Below are 23,073 nucleotides of genomic sequence, written 5' to 3' on the forward strand. Positions count from 1 at the left end.
TTTGGTTTTATTAGAAAATCTAAAATGTGTTCAAAACTAAGAAAAGTTGATTTCACTTAGGCTGTCTATCTAAAGTTTAAATATTGCAAAAATATTACGCAAAAATATTTTACGTGCTCAATGATGTAGTTATAATTTACGTACTTACATCGTACATTTTACAAATCTTAAATGCTTTCAAAAGAAAGAAAGTACCTAACTTAACTTGAGAAAAAGTCACATAGCATCGTTAAAATATTTGTATTGTCCCACTGCTGGGCACAGGCCTCCTCTCACTGGAAGAAGGATTGAGTACAAATATTTCCTCTCACACAAAAAACAAATCAAGAAACTATCCTACAAACTCAAAACCCATAGTCCCCATCGACCGCGTCCGCAGTATCTTAGTACAAGTGCATCGAATTAAATTCACGATTAGCATACGTAATTACTACGCTTATCGGCCGCTTAATTGCACTGTAATGAATCAACTGACGTTGCTTACTGTATATACTCTTTTACCTATACTTCTATACAATCTACACTAATATATTAAAAAGGAATGATGATTTGTCTGTTTGTTTTTACAATAAGAACACACTACATGTTGGGCTCATAAATCAGTCATCATCTGCCGAGCCTTTTCCCAACTATGTTGGGGTCGCCTTCCAGTCTTACCGGATGCAGCTGAGAACCAGTTTTTTATAAGGAGCGACTGCCTATCTGACCTCCTCGGCCCAGTAACCCGGCAACCCAATACCCCTCGGTAAGACTGATGTCAGACTTACCGGCTTCTGACTGCTCCGAAAATGCTGAAGAGATTCAAAAAATCTTTCACTGTTGGCAAGCTACACTCTTCCTGAGTGACATAGGGTACATTTTATCCAAGTACGGGCAGTAGTTCCCACGGGACACGAGTGAAACCGCGGGAAAACGGCTAGTATATAATATGTACTGATATCTATTTATACTGGTTAGTTAGCAACGGTGAGGTTTTAGATTCTTTGAGGTTAATGGTACTTTCAATTGATGTTGGTGATTTAATGTTTTGATGCTGTTACGTTGTTGCAAGGTTTTGTCGTGAAGTTTTAAGATATTTTTAAGGAAACTACCTAAAATCAGTGCCTACTTAAAATATGATTAGACCTTTGATCTGATCCGCTTAATTTATGATGAAAATAGTAACTAGCAAAATAAGAATCCCAAGCAATATTCTAGCTCTATAACCTATATAGGTAATAGAGTGTGTGTTGTGACATGTCCTTTTTTTAACCAAAAAGGGTTACCTACGTTTTTTAGTTAGTAGATTTAAGTTAATGTTGCGATTTGCCTTAATGATAAAAGCGAATAATTGTGGCTGTTTCCATAATAACCGTCATTAATCGTATTCCATAAAATAATTATTTCCACGTACCTAATAAGGTTATTAAGAACAGCATAATAAACGCAAAGAATCTAGGTTAATCAGTCTTGAACAACTAATCGTAGTTTTATTCAAGAAACAAATCAATATTGAATATTTCAATCATAATACCATAGCGGCTGATTGAGACATTTCCTGTTAGAAATTAAGCCAACAGTAGGTAATTCAGAATATCACGTTTAATTACGAAATCATAATAGCACGGGAGACACGCCTCACGCCAAACTGAGTGCAATAACTTTGTTGCGTGGTACATTTATTTATTGTTTTGTTTTTATTGTTGATTCATTCGGTGTTGTTCATTCATGGAGTTGACTGTGAGGATTTCATATTTGGGAGTAGGTACATATATTTTACCACGACGGAAATATGACACTTTTTTTGTTTGCACAATAGGTGTCAGGTACAATTCAATTAAAATACTCACTGGGTCACACAAACGAAATACAGCACTTTACCTACTTCAACATCTTGACTTAATCTGTCAAAAAGCAAAGAAAACTTATGACAATATAAATAAATAATTCAACAACATTTAATTACGCAATCATAACTCTGTTTCGGTCAAACCACGTTGCATGCCACCAAACCGAACGCAGTAACTTTGTCGCGTCGTCTATTCGTTAATTTATTTAATTTGCAGCTCTGTATATGCGGTGTTCTAATTGCTCGGGTGCCGTTCGCCCACTTATCATAATGTCTCGCAAATCACGACGCTGCGGGAATAAATCTAGCGTCGATAGGACTTGGCCACTGGTCGCGTAGGGCTGCCGTTGGCTAGTTCGGATGTTGAATATTTGTTTGATTATTCATGTCGTTGGTAAATAATCCTTATTGTTCTTGTACTGAGGCTATGTTGATTGTATTCCAAGAAGTAGTTTAGAAGTTGGCTTATTTTTCTGGATATTATGTATCACTTTTGCAGATATTTGTGATCATTGAAATTTTGATTTGAACTGACTTTCTTCATGACAACATGACAACATTAATTTGTTTTGAGTTTACTTACTGATAATTCCTGAAATGTAAAAACATTTGCTCAACATTTTCAATTAGTTTTCGTTTTACGTATGAAGATTTAGACTTGAAATGTAAGCTTGGTGAGGTTGTGTGTGTTTTTAAGATAGGTAAGCTTTGTTTTGAAACAAAAGCCATCAATTAAATATAATAAACATTTCCTAGAACCGCCTGCTAGCCCTACAAAATCCAGTTACGCACAAAAATGGAGCTGGGCGCACGCGAATTTCTAACATAAATCGCGAACGACTCCCCATCGGCGCGCACGCAGCGCTCGCCGACCACCGTACTACTTTATTATGTATCAACACGAAATTATTATACAATCAACGCTATTAGCGATAACATTCAATTTGCATCTCATCTAGGAAACTTATCTTTAATTAAAATTACGTATTTTTTTTTGTATAATTAAGTTTTTTGTTAGAGTATACTATGTTTTATAGATATAAGTTTAAATTCGGTCACCACGTTTTTTATTTTGAATATGTATTTGTTAGGTTTTGTTTGTGTCCTGGACGTATGAGTTAGAATTAGAGTGAATAGAAACATACAAAATTGAAGTCTGCAATCCGAAGTACAAGCAACCACAGTCTACAAAGAAGGCCTACAAAAGCTCCTCAGAAATCGATGGTCATCTAACAACCTCCCGCCTTACATAGTTTATCGATCTAGACCGGCTACATGCTATACATAAATGATCAAATATACACTGAATATCCTTCCTCTGTATTTACGTAGTACATAGGCTACACAAAACACCCACCTTGTACGTTGAGACTAGAAATCTATGCCTACAGAGGGGCTAGGCCGAAAATTATTGGGGGGTGAGAGGGATGAGGCGTTGGGGGTAGGGGCCAGCCGTCGCCGACCTGATATGTGACCGGAGAGTCTTGTTCAACAAACGATGACGATGATTTAAGCTCAGGCGTTTTAAGTGTATTACTGGGAGAAATCCGGCTTTTGGGCTTAGGCTTAGATTTGAGTGAGCGTGCTATTATGGGGGGAGGCTTCTCGATTTATGTGGGCCTGTCCATTTGACGGCGGGGCTCGGCGGGTTGCGTCGTCATTTTGTTAACTGGTTACACGAAAAAGGATTTATTTTGTCCAATTATTATATTTAGTTACTTATTATAAATCATACTGCAATATTTTAATAAAACAATAATTACATGGGTCATCATAAAGTTGGCTAAAGATTTGGCTAAAATCTATTTACCTAGGTATAGGAATATCTGACAGTCTAGGGACACTTATATTGAAAATCGAAAAATTTATGAATGTTTCACTCAAGACAGCACCTACTTAGTTCTTTATGACTTCCTTCAAGTCTCACTTTATTTAAAACAGGGTAAACGCTTTTTATTACAATGCTGCGATGGAGAATTCCAATAAAACATTTTTTAATTATCTCCGTATACTCATAGTTTCTCCGTAATCACGTGTTAATGAGCAAGATTAATAAGCTTTAAACGCATTCAAATGATTAATTACTTACATTAAAAAAATATGAAAAGGGGAAGTTATTAATTAAGAATCATGCGCAATGTTTAACAGCTGATAAATGCATTATTGGTAGGAAAGAAAAATAACTTTTAAGTTATTGTTTTTCCGCATATGAATAAAAAGCAGCTAATATTATTTTGAATATCATCAAATACCATCCAGTAGTTTTAGTATTTCAGAATTGAACACATCTTTATATAGGTACTTTTACATTTTTAACTTTTTCTTTATAGGATAGTTTTGTCATAGGAGCACCCGTAAAGAAAAGCTCAAAACGATGTCTCCTTTGATGCATTTCAGAAGTAAGTTTTTCGATGAATGTTGACCTTACCAACCAACAATACCTATACTTGAAAACAAAAGCAAATTGAAAACCTCTTGCACATTTCTGCAACCTGCATCTTTAGAACAGACAATGCGTCATCATGACGTTCGCTCCTACAGTAACGTACCCTTGCACCCCTACGTATAGAACTGATCGTAGCTAATGTGTTGGTAAGGAAAATGGCCGTATTTCGAGATTCTTACAGGATGCTGCCGTATAGGCCTTTATTGTGACGTAGTGTTTTTTATAGACAGAGCTTATATACTTCAACTATTACACTAAGATGAAGACACGTATGATACCTGCGACTAATCAAAAATATAATTAAGTGCTTTTTAAAAACGAAATCATGACTTTACATTAGTACTTAATGTTGTTCTGATCTTTTTCTCTTTTTTGGCAAAAACTTCGATAGTGAGTAGGTAAGTAAGATATGTAATTTTAAGTAACAGTCGCACATTTCTGCAACGACAATGCGTCATCATGACGTTCGCTTCTATAGTATCGTACCCTTGCACCCGTACGTATAGAACTGATCGTGGCTAATGTGTTTGCGTGGAAACCTCTCGGTCATCTGCCTGCTTGCTAAGGAAAATGGCCGTATTTCGAGATACTTCCATGATTGAACATAGGCCTTTATTGTGACGTAGTGAATCTTGAAGAAAGAGTTAATATATATCAACTTAGACTAACGTCCGATTATTCAACCACCACAGAACTTTTATTTGAATACCTAAGATTTTTGACGTTCTGACAACTTTTGTATAGAAAATATGTCAAACTGCTATATTTATCCCTCAGATAGAAGTTAACCGATAATTTAAAAATCTTCCCTAAGACAAGTAAGTATGACATGTGCGACTAGTCAAAAAATAAAAATCTAAATTGTGTTATTTTAATTATAAGTTGATGACAAAAAATTTGATGTCCTCATGTTAACAAACTATAAGTCGTACACATAGCCCATTACAATGTGATTCTGTCATAGGTACGCAAGGCCTTTCACAACCTGATTAAAAGTAGGTAAGTCTGTACACAATTTGCAAAGCCTAAAACGCCAAGTAACTAAAGAGAAAAACTACGAATACTCGCACAAATAACCGATCATAACCCATCCTATTTTTTTATCAAATTTGCAAAAGCACATCGGAGTTACCCTTAATCCTTTCACCGAATAATTTCGAAAAAACGTAAATTCGATATTGAATTTTTCTCGAGTTAATCTTGTATTCAAATTTTAATTATATCATTCTGGCGTTTGAATAAAAACGAATTCATTTGGTTCCGTCGGTGAATAATAATGTACGGGCGAGTCGGCGCTTGAATTACAGAGGCTGTGTGTTACACCGAAGTGTAATGATTAGTATGAAAGTTGCGAGGTTAGTGTGTTGCAATGAAAATATTCAGTTTAGTGTAAAAATTTCATGACAATACAAGTATTCATTTAGTACCTGATATTTAGTACTATGCAATGGCAAATGAAACGATACATCAAAAGGTTCGACATGTCTACAACATGGTAAATACTTATGCAAATTAAAAAATTTAACGGGGTATATGTAAACTTGAACATGCGCCCACTATAAAATGTAATTAGATATCTAAGCATGTATTCAGCATCTAAAGCCAAGAAACTTACTTGAAAACTTCAAATTAAATCTAGGTTATAAATGTATTTCACCACTAAAAAAATAAAAGCGAGACAACTTCGCTACTGCACGGTGTAACAGCACACAAAGTTATGGAGATCAACAATTAATTCCTATGTCTGTATCAGGAAAAGCACTTTTCATGACCTCATATGCATATTGAAATGATGCCGTATGATTACGCTTAGAATAAATATGGACTATAACTTGTCAGCTAATTCTGTGACCGTCAAACTACTAATTAGATCTATTTTCATTTAGCTTTAGATCGGCCGTCAGTTTTGGGAATTGTTGGAGTCCAAAATGAGTATGTGAGTGAGTTAAACTGTTTGTTGACGTGTTTAGTTTTTAATGCGTGTGAACAAGAATCTTCTTATTACAAATGTACGTATGTAGTTTTTGGTAATGAGGGCTACAGATGGTAGGGTAGTTACTCATATACTCTGTTGTTTACCGAATATATGGGTAGTGAAACGCTGAGCAAGGAATGCCGTATTAAACCGTCTGTAGAAGAGTTAATAAGGCTTTTCTAAAGCCACAATCATTGGTATGTAAACGACCTTTCGAACAAATATTTAAGTTTATAATCTATTCGAAAGAACCTCAAGGGTCTGCTACAACATCGGGCTATAATAAGAACACGAATTCAGCATAATGAATTCAAACATTAAATTCAAAAGCATAACTGTACTAAGAGCAAGTAGGTACGTCAGTAACACAATCTGTACAAAGGGCAGAGCACTCCCATTTATATAATACTCGTCAATAATAATTTCATTAAAATGTAGATCTAGTTAAAAGCATTTTTTCTGATTAATTTTCAGTCGCGGGCCCCGCTCTTCTTTTTTTAATTGAATATCAGGCCACTTTGATGGCACGACGAGAAAGGGTTGAAAAAAAGTTCGCCCTCATTTGAATAAAATAACAGCACTCACACTTTGCATTTACGGAGATATTTCAAATTATATCTGGACTCTTTTTTGTTTTAATTTTTTTTTGTTCCTCGTATTTATTTTATTTTTCCATCACCGCTCCCGTCTAATTGAGTTAGGCCTCCAAATCGAAAATGTCGATCGAGTTGTAATTCAATTTATTTTTGTTTCTAATGGAGTTCGGAGCTTTTTATTCTCTTTTTTAACTGTAATTTTGAATCATTTGCCTATTGAAGGGTTGGCTCTGTTTACCGATGCGAGGACTTCGCCATCAAATGTTTTTTTTTCTTGGATCTGTTTGCGTGCTCTGATTTTAATTTTGGTGTTCTTAATTACATAAAAATATTGAATCCAATTGCAAATAAATCTTAAGCTGTGTAAAAAGACTACCTACCCATTTTGAAGAAATGTCGGTCTGAAAGATGCATTATGTCTCCCATCCACTTTTATATCCAGACTTTGTTTCCTCATCATCATAATAAGCCTATTGACGTCCACTGCTGAACGTATGTGTCCAGAGCAGTGAGCGCAACTATTGCGTCAGCCTTGGGCAAACCGCGTCTACACACGGCACAAAATCATGGCCAGTTAAATTAGAAGTTCCTGGTACTCTATACAAACAAGAAAGGCTTGACTATACCTACTTCAGCTTTTTACTTTAGGAAAATATGAAGAACATTATTCATTAATAATAATGCTCAAATCTATAATATTGAACCTAAATGAAGCCAAATAATGTTGGATTTTGTAACGAGATCTCCAACATTAAAGGCAAACATTTAGTTTATAGAGCAAGAGGAATATTAATTACCTAACATCATTTCATGGTTTAGTTACCAAATTAGGGCAAATCGGTCAGAGGCTTTGAGAGTCAACTAACAGAAAGACAATCTTTACTTATACATATTTAAAGCTGAAGGGATTATTTTCTTTGTTTGAACTCGCAAATCTTAAGAACTACTGGACCGATAGGAAATATGCTTTCAGTGTTACATTGGTGTTAGCTTTCCGCCTGCGGTTTCATATGTGGCCCGTGGGAACTAATTTGTGCACTCTCATTACTCTCACTACTCAAATAAACATACATATTTTTCACCTTTATATATTAGTAAGTACTTACAGATATTAAAAAGATAGCTAAAGCACAAAGTACAAAAATCGAGGTCAATTCCCACCTTTGTTAGACAACTGAGTATAATGAAGATTATACGTGTATAAGCATTATTATATTAGCAGTATACACGCTGCAACAATGTCGCACGGACGGCGCCTACTCAAAAGACACTTGTCGCCTCTACGCTGGTTGTGTAGTCTTGATACTTTTGATATTTAATTAGGTTGCTTTTTTACCATAGATAGGTACATATAGTCAATTGTTGTGTACTAGCTATGCCGTGGATTTTTATAAATGACTAGCTTTTGCTCGCGACTTCGTTCGCGTGGAATAGTGACTTCCAGCAGATTTTTGGCTTGACCAATAGATGGCGCTACATTATCGGAATAAATTTTATTTTTTATTTTTATATATTTTTTGTAATAAAAACTACCCTATGTCCTGTCTGTACCAAATTTTACACAAATCGGTTCAGTAGTTTAGGCGTGAAGAAAAGACAGACAGACAGACAGAGTTCTTTCACATTTATAATATTATAGTTAGGATTAGGATTTTGTTTTTTTTTTTTGATAGACATACACGAGGCGTGTGGTTATTCCTAATTATAATGTTATAAAAAAACGACCGATACTGTGCTAAACGTAGGTATTTCAGTACCCATGAAAGCATATCTCTGACTTTCTCACATTTCTTAAATGGATGTTTAGGGAACCACTAAAATTTTTACTTACAAAAAATATGTAACGTAATTTTACATGCAATGAATCCATCTTTTCCTGCTTCTCTCATCCATTTACACTTAGCACAATCTTTGTAGAATGTGTTTTACACTTACTAATCTTAAATACAATAAACAAAAATCACACTTCACAATTTTTAAATAAATTACCCAAGTATCAAGCCCTTTCAACCGCGCTATAGTCACGGAGAGCATTTAAGAGAGTGAGAAAAGCTCGCCGCCCAGCCTATTCGTCTCAGTGAGGGCGGCCGCCTACTTTTGTCTTAGCTGTCGCCGACCCAAAACGGGTAAGTCGAGATTTTACAAGATTTCCCCCTGACTTTTACGAGTTTTCTTTGCGAGTGTGCGGGTTAGATGTTTTAGGGTTAATTGTTTTATTGAGAGTTGTGTTGTGAAGTGGTTGATGTTTTATACATGGATTTTTTTTTATTACAGGTTTCTATCAACGTGTTCGTGGTTTGGGTTTTGGTGAGAAGATATAATGTAAAAGTGGTGATTTCCTACAATGGAGTACATATTGATTAGCTGATAATTTTTTTTTACATGAAATCTTAATAATGCATAAAAAAACGAGAAAAATACCCCTATTCCTAAATAAACTCCCAATCTATCCCTATTCTTTGTTTCATCGCCAATCTTCGAAAGATCTCGGGGAGAACTTCAAGTGACTCAAGCCTGGGGATGCAGGCCACCCCACCAGACTTGACACTCATTTAAGTAGCATATAATTCAGTTTATTTTGCCGAATTCAATCACCAAGACGAAAGGGTGGCAAAATGTATAGGAGATAAGTAAGTGATGTTGTTTTTGCGGATAGAATGATTTGAATGATGCATTTTAATATTAATTGTAATGTTGAATTTTACTAATATTATAAAAGCTGAAACTTTTGTATGCTTGAACGCTCTAATCTGAGGAAAAATCCCTTTTATCCAGGTATTCTAACTGGAGCACATAGCATTAAAATTGGAGTTCCCAGTATTCCAGTTAGAGCACATGGTATTTAAGGTATTCGAACACTCAGTAAGTATGTATTTAGAGAAAATATCCGAAAACTCAGATTTCAACCATATTTAATCGTATAAAAGACGTAAATGATGTACCTAACGTATAAAAATATAGTGTCTTTTCAATGTAGCTAACTTTGAAAAGTCAAGGAAAAATAGGTAAGTGCTCATATGTATATCTAGACTTAAATAGATGTTCATTATACTGACTGCGAAGCGACGTTCTATATGGGAGAGATCATGGACTTGTAACTAGCTGGAAGGGAAAAACTAACGTTTAGGTTTTTCTATAGTCAGTTGAATGAAGCCAGCAAGTCTGACACCAGTCTAACCAAGGGGTATTGGGTTGCCCGGGTAACTGGGTTGAGGAGGTCAGATAAGGCAGTCGCTCCTTGTAAAGCACTGGTACTCAGCTACATCCGGTTAGATTGGAAGCCGACCCTAACATAGTTAAAAAGGCTCGGGGGATGATGATAGGTTTTTTTGTTGTGTAAAAAGACATATTTATGTAGGAAACATTGCCGCTGCATAGGTAAAACACTTTTATATTTGAAAAGTTTTGCCACCATGATAGCCAAGTTTATAATGGGACAAAAAATCTTATTGTATATTATTTAATATGCAATACCGAAAGATTCACGGCGTCACAACTATTCATACGATTATGGATTAAGTACTACTATTCTAAAATGGTGAGCAGTGTCCTAACATGCCTCGGCTCGGCTAGGTAGTTATATGAAACGAACCCTAGTATTACGTACTTCTTTTCCAGCAACACTATAAATTCTCTTAGCCCTAAAATAAGTTTGATTTATATTGATATGAAACATAAGTTATGTAGACCCTATGATTTCAATTATATTATTTAGGATTATTATATAAGCTAGCTAGCTTCCGTGCGCGGCTTCGCCCGCATGGTGTGTTGATAAAAAGTAGCCTAACACATAGCCCACTTTTTCAAGTTTTCCCCCTTCTATATACCAAATTTTTACTAAATTAGTATAACCGTTTTTGCGTGAATGAATAGGTAACAAACATACATCCATACATTCTCACAAACTTTCACATTTGTAATATTAGTAGAATAGTAGGATATATTCTTATTCATATCATATCATATCCAGTACTCAACAAATCTATGGTCCTTAGATGAATGGCTAGCGAAAGGAAGGATCTGATCAACGTCGCGACGATAAGTGGATCAAGCTTTATTCGCACTAGCGATCAAATCGATTCATCGCTTACGAGAACTAGCATTATGAATCGAGAAAAACGATCAGTATCGATTCCTGAGCCTCATTATTGAAAACGTTCATACTTACTGTTATATGCCTGGCCTAAAAAAGTTTGTACCTATGTGTTATTTAAAAATGGAATCCTGTCATACTAATATGAGGAAACATTGATCCAAAACTACTGATTTGATTTGAAAAATTCAATTTGTAACATAGGCTATATTTTATCCCGATACTGGCAGTAGTACTCACGGGACGCGAGTGAAACCGCGAGAAAACGGCCAGTGATTTATATAAAGAAAACATTTCAATCTCATTTAAGGCTAAGGGTGCTTACATAAAGAAACAGGTTACCGGTACAGACAAACCTTAATGAAATGAAATATTATACCTGCACTGATCGGTACCTACCCGTACAGGTTTGTCTGAACCGGTAACCTGTTTCTTTATGTAAGCACCCTAAGGACAGACCGACGGAGTTCCATCATTATAATTTGCTCAGCTTCAAACGAAAAATCAAATAATCAGAGTTATTGTTCTAAAGTCGTAATTAATACCTGATTTTTCAAAACTTATTTGAATTTCGTGAAATACGTCTCTTAGTTCATCCCTCCGTCCCCATCCCTCTTAAGCAAAAGGGTGATTTGGAAGGGTTGTCAAAACCTTTTTCTTTAAATAAATTAGCGGAATTGTGTTCTTTCTTGTGCTAATGAATGTCTTGTGGACTCGATGTCAGCCCTGAATTAATTTCGTATTTAATTAATTGATTTTAATGAGAATTCTAAGAATTTATCACTACGAACAGTCATTTGCGCAAAAAAGTTAATTTCATTCCGTCTGGTTTGTTTTGGTGTACTTGAAATTTAAATAGGTACCTAATTAAATGTAAATTAAGTGATAGGCAAGTTAATGTGACTAGACGCTTAATGTAGATATATTTTCAATTACATATATTAGCCCACATAATTAATGTAAACACTAAATAAACCACAGGTTTTTTTACAACTTACACAACTCCTGTAGTACATACAAAAAACCAAAAACGAAGAATTGACAACACAACGCATGTATTGTGCGCATTATAAGTATTAGAAGCGTGTGTTTTATCACTGCGACAATCAAAACGTACGTTCCCAACCACAAGTTTAATTATGCAAACATCAAGCCGTCGCCAGATTTCTCATTAGAGCCAAGATAATGACGGTACACACTGTCGCAAAATTAGATAGCAAGCACGCACCCAAACAGATATACGCGCCACATTAACATAAACCGAATTTGCATGTAAATTACATTTTACAGCATCTTAATTAAAACATTTTGGCATTATAAATGATCAAGCGGGGGAGGGTGGTGTACCCCTGACCTTAGCGCCTCCTCCCTCCTGTTAATTCGATAGTTTGAAATTTGAAATTTGGAACATTCGAATTTGACGTTCGATTTTTAATTCGTCGGCTTGAGAGTGAAAATGAAAATGTTTTTATTTGATTTAAAATGATTCGGCTTCGGTATTTAAAAATTAGGTGGGTTACAATACCGCCAATAATTTTGATGTAAATAAATTGCCGTTGTGCTTGATATTATTTTATTGTTTGCCCTAATAGTTAAATCTAAATATGCATTTTTATTTTAAAAAGGTAGTTATTTTTAATAGAAGAACACGTAGTTTCGTTTTTAAATATCGAACTCCATTTATACCATTAAAACCAACTAACGCGTCGCCACAGATGTATCTATCTACCAATATGAACGAAAGTCCTAACTACAGAAATCCACACCCAACAAGAAGAAAACACGTGACTTTTTGATTATTTTATTAAAAATTTCCTCATAATATAAATAAGATTTATTATTTGTCAACTAATTCAGCCCTTGCAAACTTAGTCACGATGATTGACGTACGTACCTCTATGTTTGACCCCCGACGTAGGTACATAAGGTAAACGCGGGTGAAGTCGTCATGCCCCAATAGTCGTCAGTCAATCTAAAAACTTTTATTTATTATTTCTATTGAACTTAATTTGGGCCGGTTTATATGTCAACGTATTGTTGATAACATATTGCACGATTTAAATGACAATACGGGGTTTTAACAGTCATGGCATCGGAGATATGTTAGTCGAAACGTGTGTGCCCTAACAAAATCGTTTTTTCATGAAGTTCAGCTGTCAAAAGTGAAACTCAGCACGTGGTTTTGTATTTTGATTTACATAACTCCACTGTGGTCTGTGGTATGTTTCTTTGTTTAATTAGATAGTTAAGTTTATTTGCTAACGATGTAATATGCAATTTGGAATACTTTTAACATAGAAGATATATTTTTTTAATGTGACATCTATTGGTACTTTAAAACTCCCATTTGACCCAAAACTCGTCAATTTTAGAATTATTATGACGAGTACTGGGACATGCTCAAAAGTTGCACCTAAACTCGTCATATTGAGGATATTTTGTGTTTTACAGTACAAAATGCGAATAAATAGTTAATATCGGGACTTTTACAAAATTGTTAACTCTCTAGAACAAACATATTTAAGGTTTAGACTACATTTGTTGATAAAACTCTGTTTGACTTCACTGTTCTTACACTATGCTTTTTGTTCGAAATAACTGCATGTCGTCACGCGTATTGTACCGCGTCTCCCTAACGTGCCTTAATAAGCGCCTGTATAAAAAAAATATGTCATTCAACTAGCTAACTCTTTTGACGCAAAAAATATTAAAATCGGTTTTAAAACTTAGATGACATAGCTTCCAGCGCTGTCACTTCTTTGCTTGTCGTATTCGATATTGATGGGTAAAGAGTAATTTTAAGTAAGATTTTTTTATTTTAAAGTGTATCTAGTGATTGCATGATTGTAATTTTAATAGCAGATCATGACTGTAAGAAACTACAAGCAAGAGGGCCTTTTCAAAGTCATGGAAGCTGTTTAGAATAGAATAATGAAATTCTAAACCGCCGTGGAACGCCGGCCTAGAATTGCGTTCCCCCAAATCATCCCGTGGGTGTCTAAGGGACAAACCGAAGGTCGGGCAGCAACGCCCTCCGTGTACCGCACACCCTCACTACGATCGCCAACCCGCCTGCCAAGCGTGGCGATTAACGGCAAACTATGATTATGATAGGCACAGCAAGCAAGCCCCCAGTCCCCGGCAGCTCCGCTATCCCTGGCGCGGGTAGCTGTCAAGGTAACGGCGGAGCAGTGGGAGCTAAGAATCCCCGGAAGAGATCCGGCTACCCACCCCCACGATGACTGGCCCTGGTAACACACAACATACGCACATTGAGGACTGACGAAAGGATCTGCGAGCTGGAAGAGGAGTTGAGCAAGTTACATTGGGGCATTATAGGGTTACGCGAGGTCCGTAGAGAGGGAAAGTCTGGTAACTTGCTCTACTACCGGGAGGGCGACCAACAGTCCCAAGGTGGTGTCCGGTTTCTCGTTTACAAGTCCCTCGTGAGCAACATAACAACCATCGACAGTGTGTCGAACAGGGTGGTATACCTAATACTCAGAATATCAGAAAGATATTCGCTGAAGGTCATTCAGTTGTACGCACCGACCTCGTCACACTCCGATGATGAGGTGGAGACTATGTATGAGGACGCAAGTAGAGCCATACATAGTTCCAAAACCCACTTCACTGTTGTCATGGGGGACTTTAATGCTAAGTTTGGAAAGAAAAACGGCGATGAGTTGAGAGTGGGGCAATTTGGGTATGGGTAACGGAACCCTAGGGGACAGAGGCTGGCCGACTTTCTAGAGAAAGAGGGACCCTTCATGATGAACTCTTTCTTCCAGAAGCCGCCTCACAGGAAATGGACCTGGTTAAGTCCCGATGGTTTTACGAGAAACGAGAAAGACTTTTTCATGACCGATAAGAAACGGGTATTCAGCGACGTCTCTGTGATCAATAGGGTAAAAACCGGTAGCGATCACCGAATCGTAAGAGCCTCGCTGAATATTAATTCAAGTTTAACAACTTGAAAGGTCCAGTCTGATGAAGTCTACGCTCGGACCTACTCGGTCCCATATTCAAAACCCAGAAAGCTTTCAACTCGAGCTCTCTAATCGCTTTGCTTGCCTTGAGAACCTAGCATCAGTGGACGAGATCAAAGACGGGCTAGTGGAAACTGTCCGCACAGTAGGGTCTAAGTTTTTTAGACCCTGCCGTAAAAATAGACCACAAAAACTGACCGACCAAACCTTAAACCTCATGGCATAACGACGCTTGCTACAGTTGCAGTATTCCAGCGACGCGAAGTCATATAGGCAGCTCAATAGACGAATACCTAAGTCCTTGCGACATGGTCTGCCTCTCTTTAATACAAATCGTGTTAAAGAGACCATACAGCGAAACCAACGCCTTCAAGCTCCTGGAATGCGAAGGACTTGGCATCAACATCAACGGCGAATACATCACTCACCTTCGGTTTGCCGATGACATCGTAGTCATGGCAAAGTCGATGGAGGAACTCAGTATGATGCTCGATGGCCTCGACCGAGTTTCACAACGGGTGGGCCTGAAAATGAACATGGACAAGACGAAAATTATGTCAAATGTCCATGTTGAGCCCACCCCGGTCTCTGTTGGAAGCTCGGTACTCGAAGTAGTTGACTCATATATCTACCTAGGACAAGTAGTCTAATTAGGTAGCTCCAACTTCGAGAAAGAGGTCAACCGCCGAATCCAACTCGGCTGGGCAGCGTTCGGGAAACTACGCAATATCTTTTCGTCCGACATACCTCAGTGCCTCAAGACGAAAGTCTTCAATCAATGTGTGTTACCAGTGATGACTTACGGCACCGAAACGTGGTCTCTCACTATCGGTCTCATCTCAAAGCTCAAAGTCGCTCAACGAGCTGTGGAGAGGGCTATGCTCGGAGTTTCTCTACGCGATCGAATCCGAAATGAGGAGATCCGTAGACTAACTAAAGTCACCGATATAGGCCACCGGATTAGCAAGTTGATGTGGCAATAGGCAGGCCATATTGCTCGCAGAGCAGATGGTCGATGGGGTTGAAAAGTGTTGGAGTGGCGACCACGGACTAGTAAGCGCACGCAGCGTAGGACGTCTACCAACAAGGTGGACAGACGAAAGAAGACGCTGGATGCAGGTCGCCCCCAACAGGTATCCGTGGAAATCCAAGGGGGAGGCCTATGTTCAGCAGTGGACGTCCTATGGCTGAGATGATGATAAATGAATGTGACTTTTATTTTTTGTGAAAACTGATTATTTTATTTTACAATTTAAATATTTTTATAGTAATAATTTTATATTTGTTGCACATGACTCCATGGTTATTATGACTAAGAAATATAACATATACATATTTTATAGACTGATTTTGTGATTCCAAGCGTTTGATAGTTAGGAATATAAATTAAAATGCAACTAAGTATCTGTTTTATTGAATACTAAATAGGGATTTGATTTTCTATCTATCTATCTAATGTTTCAAAGGCACAAGTATGCTTAACAAATTCAACCACAAAAAATGTACATAACTTGAACTTTATGTTCAAGAGCAGAGAGTTTACATTAGCATTAAAAGTTGACGAGTACTGGGAATATTTGACGAGTATCCGTACAAATCAGACGACTATTGGTACAAATCGCCCTTTTTTTACGATTGCCTGAATAAGTACATAAACCCATCAAAATGATTAAAAAAACATTAGTTACTTAGAATAACGAATAAATTCTCTATCATGTCATGCAAAAATTGTCATTTTTTATTGAATATTTAACACACAGTAGCGCTTCAAAGTCAGTGATTTCCGAAATCCGACGAGTATTGGTACGTTTACCTTACAGAGGTATCACAATGTTCCTACAAGTGCAGTTTAAAAGCCTGACAAGCACTACCCGTGTTTAGTGCCTAATTAGACTAGATATGGTAGACATGTTTTAAGAACTGAAATTATGTATATGTAAAACCTGTTTTTTGTATTACTTGAAATGTTATTTAATCTTTAAAATTGTATCCCTGCAAAGGTTTTAATTGTAATTATAAAACAATATCTAGTTATGGAATAATAATATAAGTACCTAGGTAAGTTTTTGATGCATCGAATTAATATTCATCGAAATTTCTATCATTTTCTATAACGAAATCTAAATATATTGACAGTCAAATAAGTAGCTAAAAAATCTAAGAAAATAAAATCAGCATTCAAAAAATAAAATTCTTAATTTAAATCAAATAAAGTTAATTAAAATTTTATTGCTTGACCAACCCCCAAGGATTTCTTAACAACATTTACATGAGATTACAGGGGGGAGGATATTTTTTCAGATAACCCCTCCTTTGAGGGTATTCACTGAAAGTTCTTTAAATAAGATAGCAATTAGGGGTAACATCAAATTTACATAATTGTATAAGTTCGGCCTGTTTATGTTTTGACAATAACGATTTTGTCTGTTGCAGTCTGGGGGTATGCATAATAAGGGTAGATGGAATTAAAAAGGTCGGATAAGTTTTGTTAACAAATAATTAGGAATAACAGACAATTGTTTTTAGACTAGCTTTTCCAGGTTCAAAATATGGTCCAGTTTTGATTCAGGAGAGATCTGTTTAACATAATGTGATCAACTGTTTGGGAATTAATTGTTTGGTAGCATAGCGTACATCTTCATTTTGAAGTACATTACTTTACTATGTAAATTTTAAATTAAAGGAGCTGTCCAATAGGTAGGGCGTTTGAAAGGTACATCCATAAAATTAACTACAGGCCACAGAGGTCTTTCCAAATACTTGTTACTGCTCTGCTTCTGCTTTTCACCATTCCTACATAATTAGAAGAATTGTTAAGTAGCTCTTAAAATATTACCTAAACATTTGATAAAAAATTCTTAAAACTCAAAAAAAAAAACAAAAGCATCCCTAATAAGAACAGCATAAGACATCACTATGTAAGTACTTATATCTTGACACAAATGTTTTGTCATCACTAGTGAAGTCCATTGTCCGGAACAAGAATAAATAATGAACAGTGACGAGAACTGTAGCTAAAGGAACTAAAAAGTAACAGCGAATTGCCGACGGCGATACGCTTTGTTGCTTGCGCTACACTAATTTTACGAATAGAGCTGCGAATGTGATATTTATAAGGACTGATGGATGTGAGTTTAGAAGCTCCTTTTTTGAAATTTTGAAAATGAAGGACTAAGGTCAGCTGTGTATCTTTTTAAGAAGGAGGTTGGTTACCTAATATTATTAGGACCTTTTTCCCTACTTTTTTATTAGGTTTATGAGCATTTAAGTTAAACCTAATTATGTATATTATTAGTACTATTAATAAGTAAACTAAAAATGTAAACTTTAAATGGTAGATTGCCAGAAGTGTTCGATGAGTCGATGGTAAATATTGCAACTATCTAACAAAATATTGTAATTGAAAATTTTCCTGTACTTTCAGACACTTGGGCAATTTAAACGTCTGGAATGTATACGTATAATTATAATATATAGCTTCATATCACCATCCAAATTAAATTTTAAGAAACAATTCGATCAAAAACACCTGCCTCTATTAATTTCAATTACAACAAAACTATTTAACAGCCTATAAATATATCAAGGAGGTACAATCTTGATGTTTTACCTTCGCGTGTATTTACGTAATCAATTATATTATCTGTGGACCCGTTCGAGGTGTGAAGCCATCTCATTTGCGATTATGTTAGGCTGTGGCTTGATACCACGGAGGTTTTATTGCGTTTCATTAAAATAAATTGTACGGTAGTGATAATTGGGTAAGTGTTCGTATCTCGTGTGTTTTAAATGGAATGACAGGGAATGTTGATTTTTTTGAAGATATAATTTAAGTTTGTGATAAAGTAGTCCTGAATGTTCAATGAATGTTTCTACATATGGAGGATTAAAAATTGGTAATTTAATACTTAGATTATATTATATTAGAAAGTTATATTAAGTGCGGTATCACCTATTGTTCTTCAAGAACCTCATTCTTTAAGTACAAAAATAATAACTACACCAACAATACGTTGAACAACTCTTAAAATAAAAAGAAAACGCAGGAAAATAATGATACAAAGCTCTTTATTTCACACAATTACAGCGATATGTGGAGGAGACGACCCGTTGAACATACACAATTAGTCGCTTTTCCACACAACGCGCCACAGAGTAACAAATCTTCAAACACAAACAAGCTTACCCCACCAGTTCACCAATATGTTAAGAAGAACGTTTCCCGCATGTACAGATTTTAAAAATAGGTTGTTTAAATGTAGACGCTCAGAGACTGCAGCGCCGTGAAAAGTAATGAAAAACAGGCGCCTAGTGTCAAGTGTAAATCGCCTTGTTAATTTCACTAGCCCTGCGGCGAATTTCGCCGAGGACGCATTGTGTGTGCCGGCTTTATGTCGCGTCTTCCCGTTGTCTGTACACGGCTTTAATTGCGCGCGTCATTGGCGCGCTTTTTGAAAAAAGAATGACGTGTAATTAACGCGCGAATATGGAACGTGACAACGCGCGTTCTGAGGGAGCGATTTTTTTTTAATTTTTTTAATTAGGCACACGAAGGGTTGAGTTCGGTGTTTTGTTTTTGTTCGCTTTTTATTATTTTGTTGTTATGAGTCCAGTTATAGCAAGCGAATTTAAATTATAATGAATAAATTATAATGGTTTTAGTATGCAAATCATTCGTATCGATTTAAATTATTATAACAACTTTCTGTTGACACCTTATATTGGGAGTTAAGAATACATTTAGTACAGTATCATTTTTATAAAGTTAAATATATTTGGTAACTCAATTAAAACACAGTTTAGCGATCAAACGAAAAATTTTGCATTTTGGAAAGAAAAACAGCTAACTACCTCATCATTGACTAAAACAGTTCAATCTACATAATTTACAGCGTAATTAATTTGATGTATACTTTCGCCGTTTCCCGTGTCTCTGGATTGTAAATAAATAAAAAAATAAATATATTTTTTTGGGGACAATGACTGTCCGAAAAAAGCGATGATACATGATCCTCGTTTGGCTGGCTGGCGAGCATTTTTTTTATTAAAAAAAAATCACATTAACGGCCTTCATTGGGGCGGCGATAAATAATGCCCTCCTTATTCAAATTTTTGTTTTGTTCATCCCCCACGCGTTATAAATGAGACTTATTTGGAAACGAATGATAGGGAGCGATAAAATTCTCGATTATGTTAGAATGTGTGAGTGCGAGTTGGTAATCGGGTCATTTATTATAAATTCAAATTTTATTTTTCACGTATTACCTGGGCCTGTATTTGAAATGTTGCAAAATTAATGAACGTTCCAAAGAGCTTGTTGTGCAAATTGTAAGAACGAATGTACTGTTAATTAATTTAAATTATTTTTCATTTCTCTTGTTTTCCTTCCAGATAACATATTGTTTGAATTAAAAAAAAATCCAAATACCAAAATTGACATTTGAATTGAATTGTTCATATATTTTTTCATAAACTCCTGTGCCCATTCTAGATAACATGTGATTGCTGTTGAATTCTAAAAAAGTAGCAAGTACCTGTTCCATTTCCCGAATTCTCAAAACAGCTTTTATACCGAAAATAATAAACTTTTGTAGTAAGTATATCAGTATTTAGGCATTTAATAAAACAAAAATTGCAATAAACTCCTCGATGACATTAAAATCTCCTCTTCTATTTTTTAAACAAAACAAATTCCAAAAACAGGCTTCTTTTTAGAAACATTTCAAAGAAGAATGTCACCTTCCTTCAAACCTTCCAACAGCGTGCCATTATATGCAACGGTTCTTAAGGACCCTCGGCTCAATCAAGACGAATTGGAATCCCGAATTCTCGAAATAGATTTTATCCCTTAGACAATTAAGTTCTACGTTGCATTCAGGCATTTACTGAAACAAAAATGCAATAAACTCTCTACTCCTTAACTTCATTCATAAAATCCTCTCTTCCATTTATAAAACAAAACACACACCAAAAACACGCTTCGATTTTCAAACATTCGAAAGAAGAATGTCACCTTACTCCAATCCTTGCAAAAACGTGCCATTATATGCAACGGTTCTTGAGGACCCTCGGCTCAATCACGACGGATGGGAATCCCGAATTCTCGAAATAGCTTTTATTCCTAAGACAATAAACTTCTAAATAACATTCAGGCATTTACTAAAACTCTCTACTTCTTAACTTCATTCATAAAATCCCCTCTTCCATTTTTAAAACGAAGCACATCCATAAAGCTTCGATTTTCAAACATTTGAAAGAAGAATGTCACCTTCCTTCAATCCTTGCAACAACGTGCATCATATGCAACGGTTCTTAAGGACCCTCGGCTCAATCACGACGGATGGATAAGGTCGCTGCGATTTCCTACTGACCTTCTGCCGTTGCCAGCGAGTTGCAGTAAGTGGGGCGCTCCGTCTCTCTCTAACTCTGTACTCAGGACTAGATCTTGGGCTGTTACTGGTTCGGGAGTAGTTATTTGGACACGATAACTCAAAAAAAAATGAAAATAATACTAGAGCTTATTTTTTTTAATTTATTTTTGTTAAAAGTTACACAAGATGAATATTATTTCAAATGATTGAAAACTATGCATTATAGCAAATGGACTTTTGACACATGTTTTTCTTCACTGTTTTCATAAAGTGCGATGAACTGCTTCAAAATACAAACCGCAGCAGGACAGTGGATATCCTTTAAGTAGCAACTTAAAGGGCTAATTCTTTAAAACATTAAAATTTTATTTCTACATAGGAAATCATATCATATCTGGCTTAGAAAGTCCACGTTCTATCTATCACATACAAACATTCAGTCCAAAACTAAGGGTCCAAAGAGAACAATACCGCGCGCTCCCCATACATAATGTATGAAACTTAAAGAAATGCAATGAAATGATAAAATGATCGCTCCATTGTAGATAAACGGGCCATTTCCACTGCCACAATTGAATGATGACTAGTCATTGTGACTATGTTTAGAGTTCCTGCATATAATGTCTGGATAGGTGCTCTGGAGTCTATTTCATCCACTTATTGAGATGTTAGTTCACTTACGACCGATCCCAATATTTTATCCATCTATTTTATAACTTACTGGAGATTGGAATTTGTCATTACTTGCTTGTCCAAATTATATCTCTAGTTATCAAAATCAGTGGATAGATACATTATGGGGATTGGCGGTTATTGGGTCACTATGAGCATCTACGGCTGGTAATCGGTCTATGATTTGGCGTGGAAGATTTTTGCACGCTGCGTTTAGGATGTTTTTTATGAGAGGATTAGATAAGTAGCGCTTTTGTATGTCATTTGGTTCGTAAGGATATGTCTATTTGATGGATCATCTGAGTTGGAACACGTGAGGTTCTTAGAAGAAATTATTAGACGTATAGATTCTTGGTACTGAAAACAATGTTCAAATTGCGATTGCTAATTATTTACATGATTAACATGTAATAAGAACGCTTTATGCAGAGAGCTGATTAATAGTTAAGCTTAACCAGAAGATACTTATTCGGAGGATTAACGCTGCCTGCGATTAGTTACAAATACAAACTAAATCATTTTATTTGCCTACAGTCACTACGTTAGCATCCATGGCTTATTAACATCAAACAAAGTGCCTAGTGCCTTTAAAAATTTTCCTTGACAACCCGTCACAAGCTTGCATACGCATAATATCAATATTATCATCTGTCCAAACACCGTCGCGACTAGCACTCTATAATCTATGTGTACATTACTATAGACCAGCCGTTCCCAAATGGGGTTCCGCGGAACCCTGAGGTTCCGTGACAGGCCCTCAGGGGTTCCGTGGAAAATTCAAGATTTCCATATGGTAAATCGTTTCACTTTTGACAATATTACATTATTATTCATTTTCAATTAAATTGTTTTAAATATTGCATTCCAAAATTCCATTTTGGCACCATGTAGGTTGGTACCACTCGGGAGTGTAAGTCTCGTACTTTCGCGACAAGTGGCGGGGGAAGGCCACGGCAGCAGATAATTAAATTCCGTTTTTTAACAAATTGTAGATTAACTTAATACCTCCAGGTCTTCGGCAATCGGCAAAAGTAGGTAGCGAGGCTTATTTCATCGCCAGGATTATACGTTTTCATACATTTGACAGGACGTGAAATGAAACG

This window comes from Helicoverpa zea, chromosome 16 (genome assembly GCF_022581195.2).
Source record: "Helicoverpa zea isolate HzStark_Cry1AcR chromosome 16, ilHelZeax1.1, whole genome shotgun sequence".
NCBI lineage: Eukaryota > Metazoa > Arthropoda > Insecta > Lepidoptera > Noctuidae > Helicoverpa > Helicoverpa zea.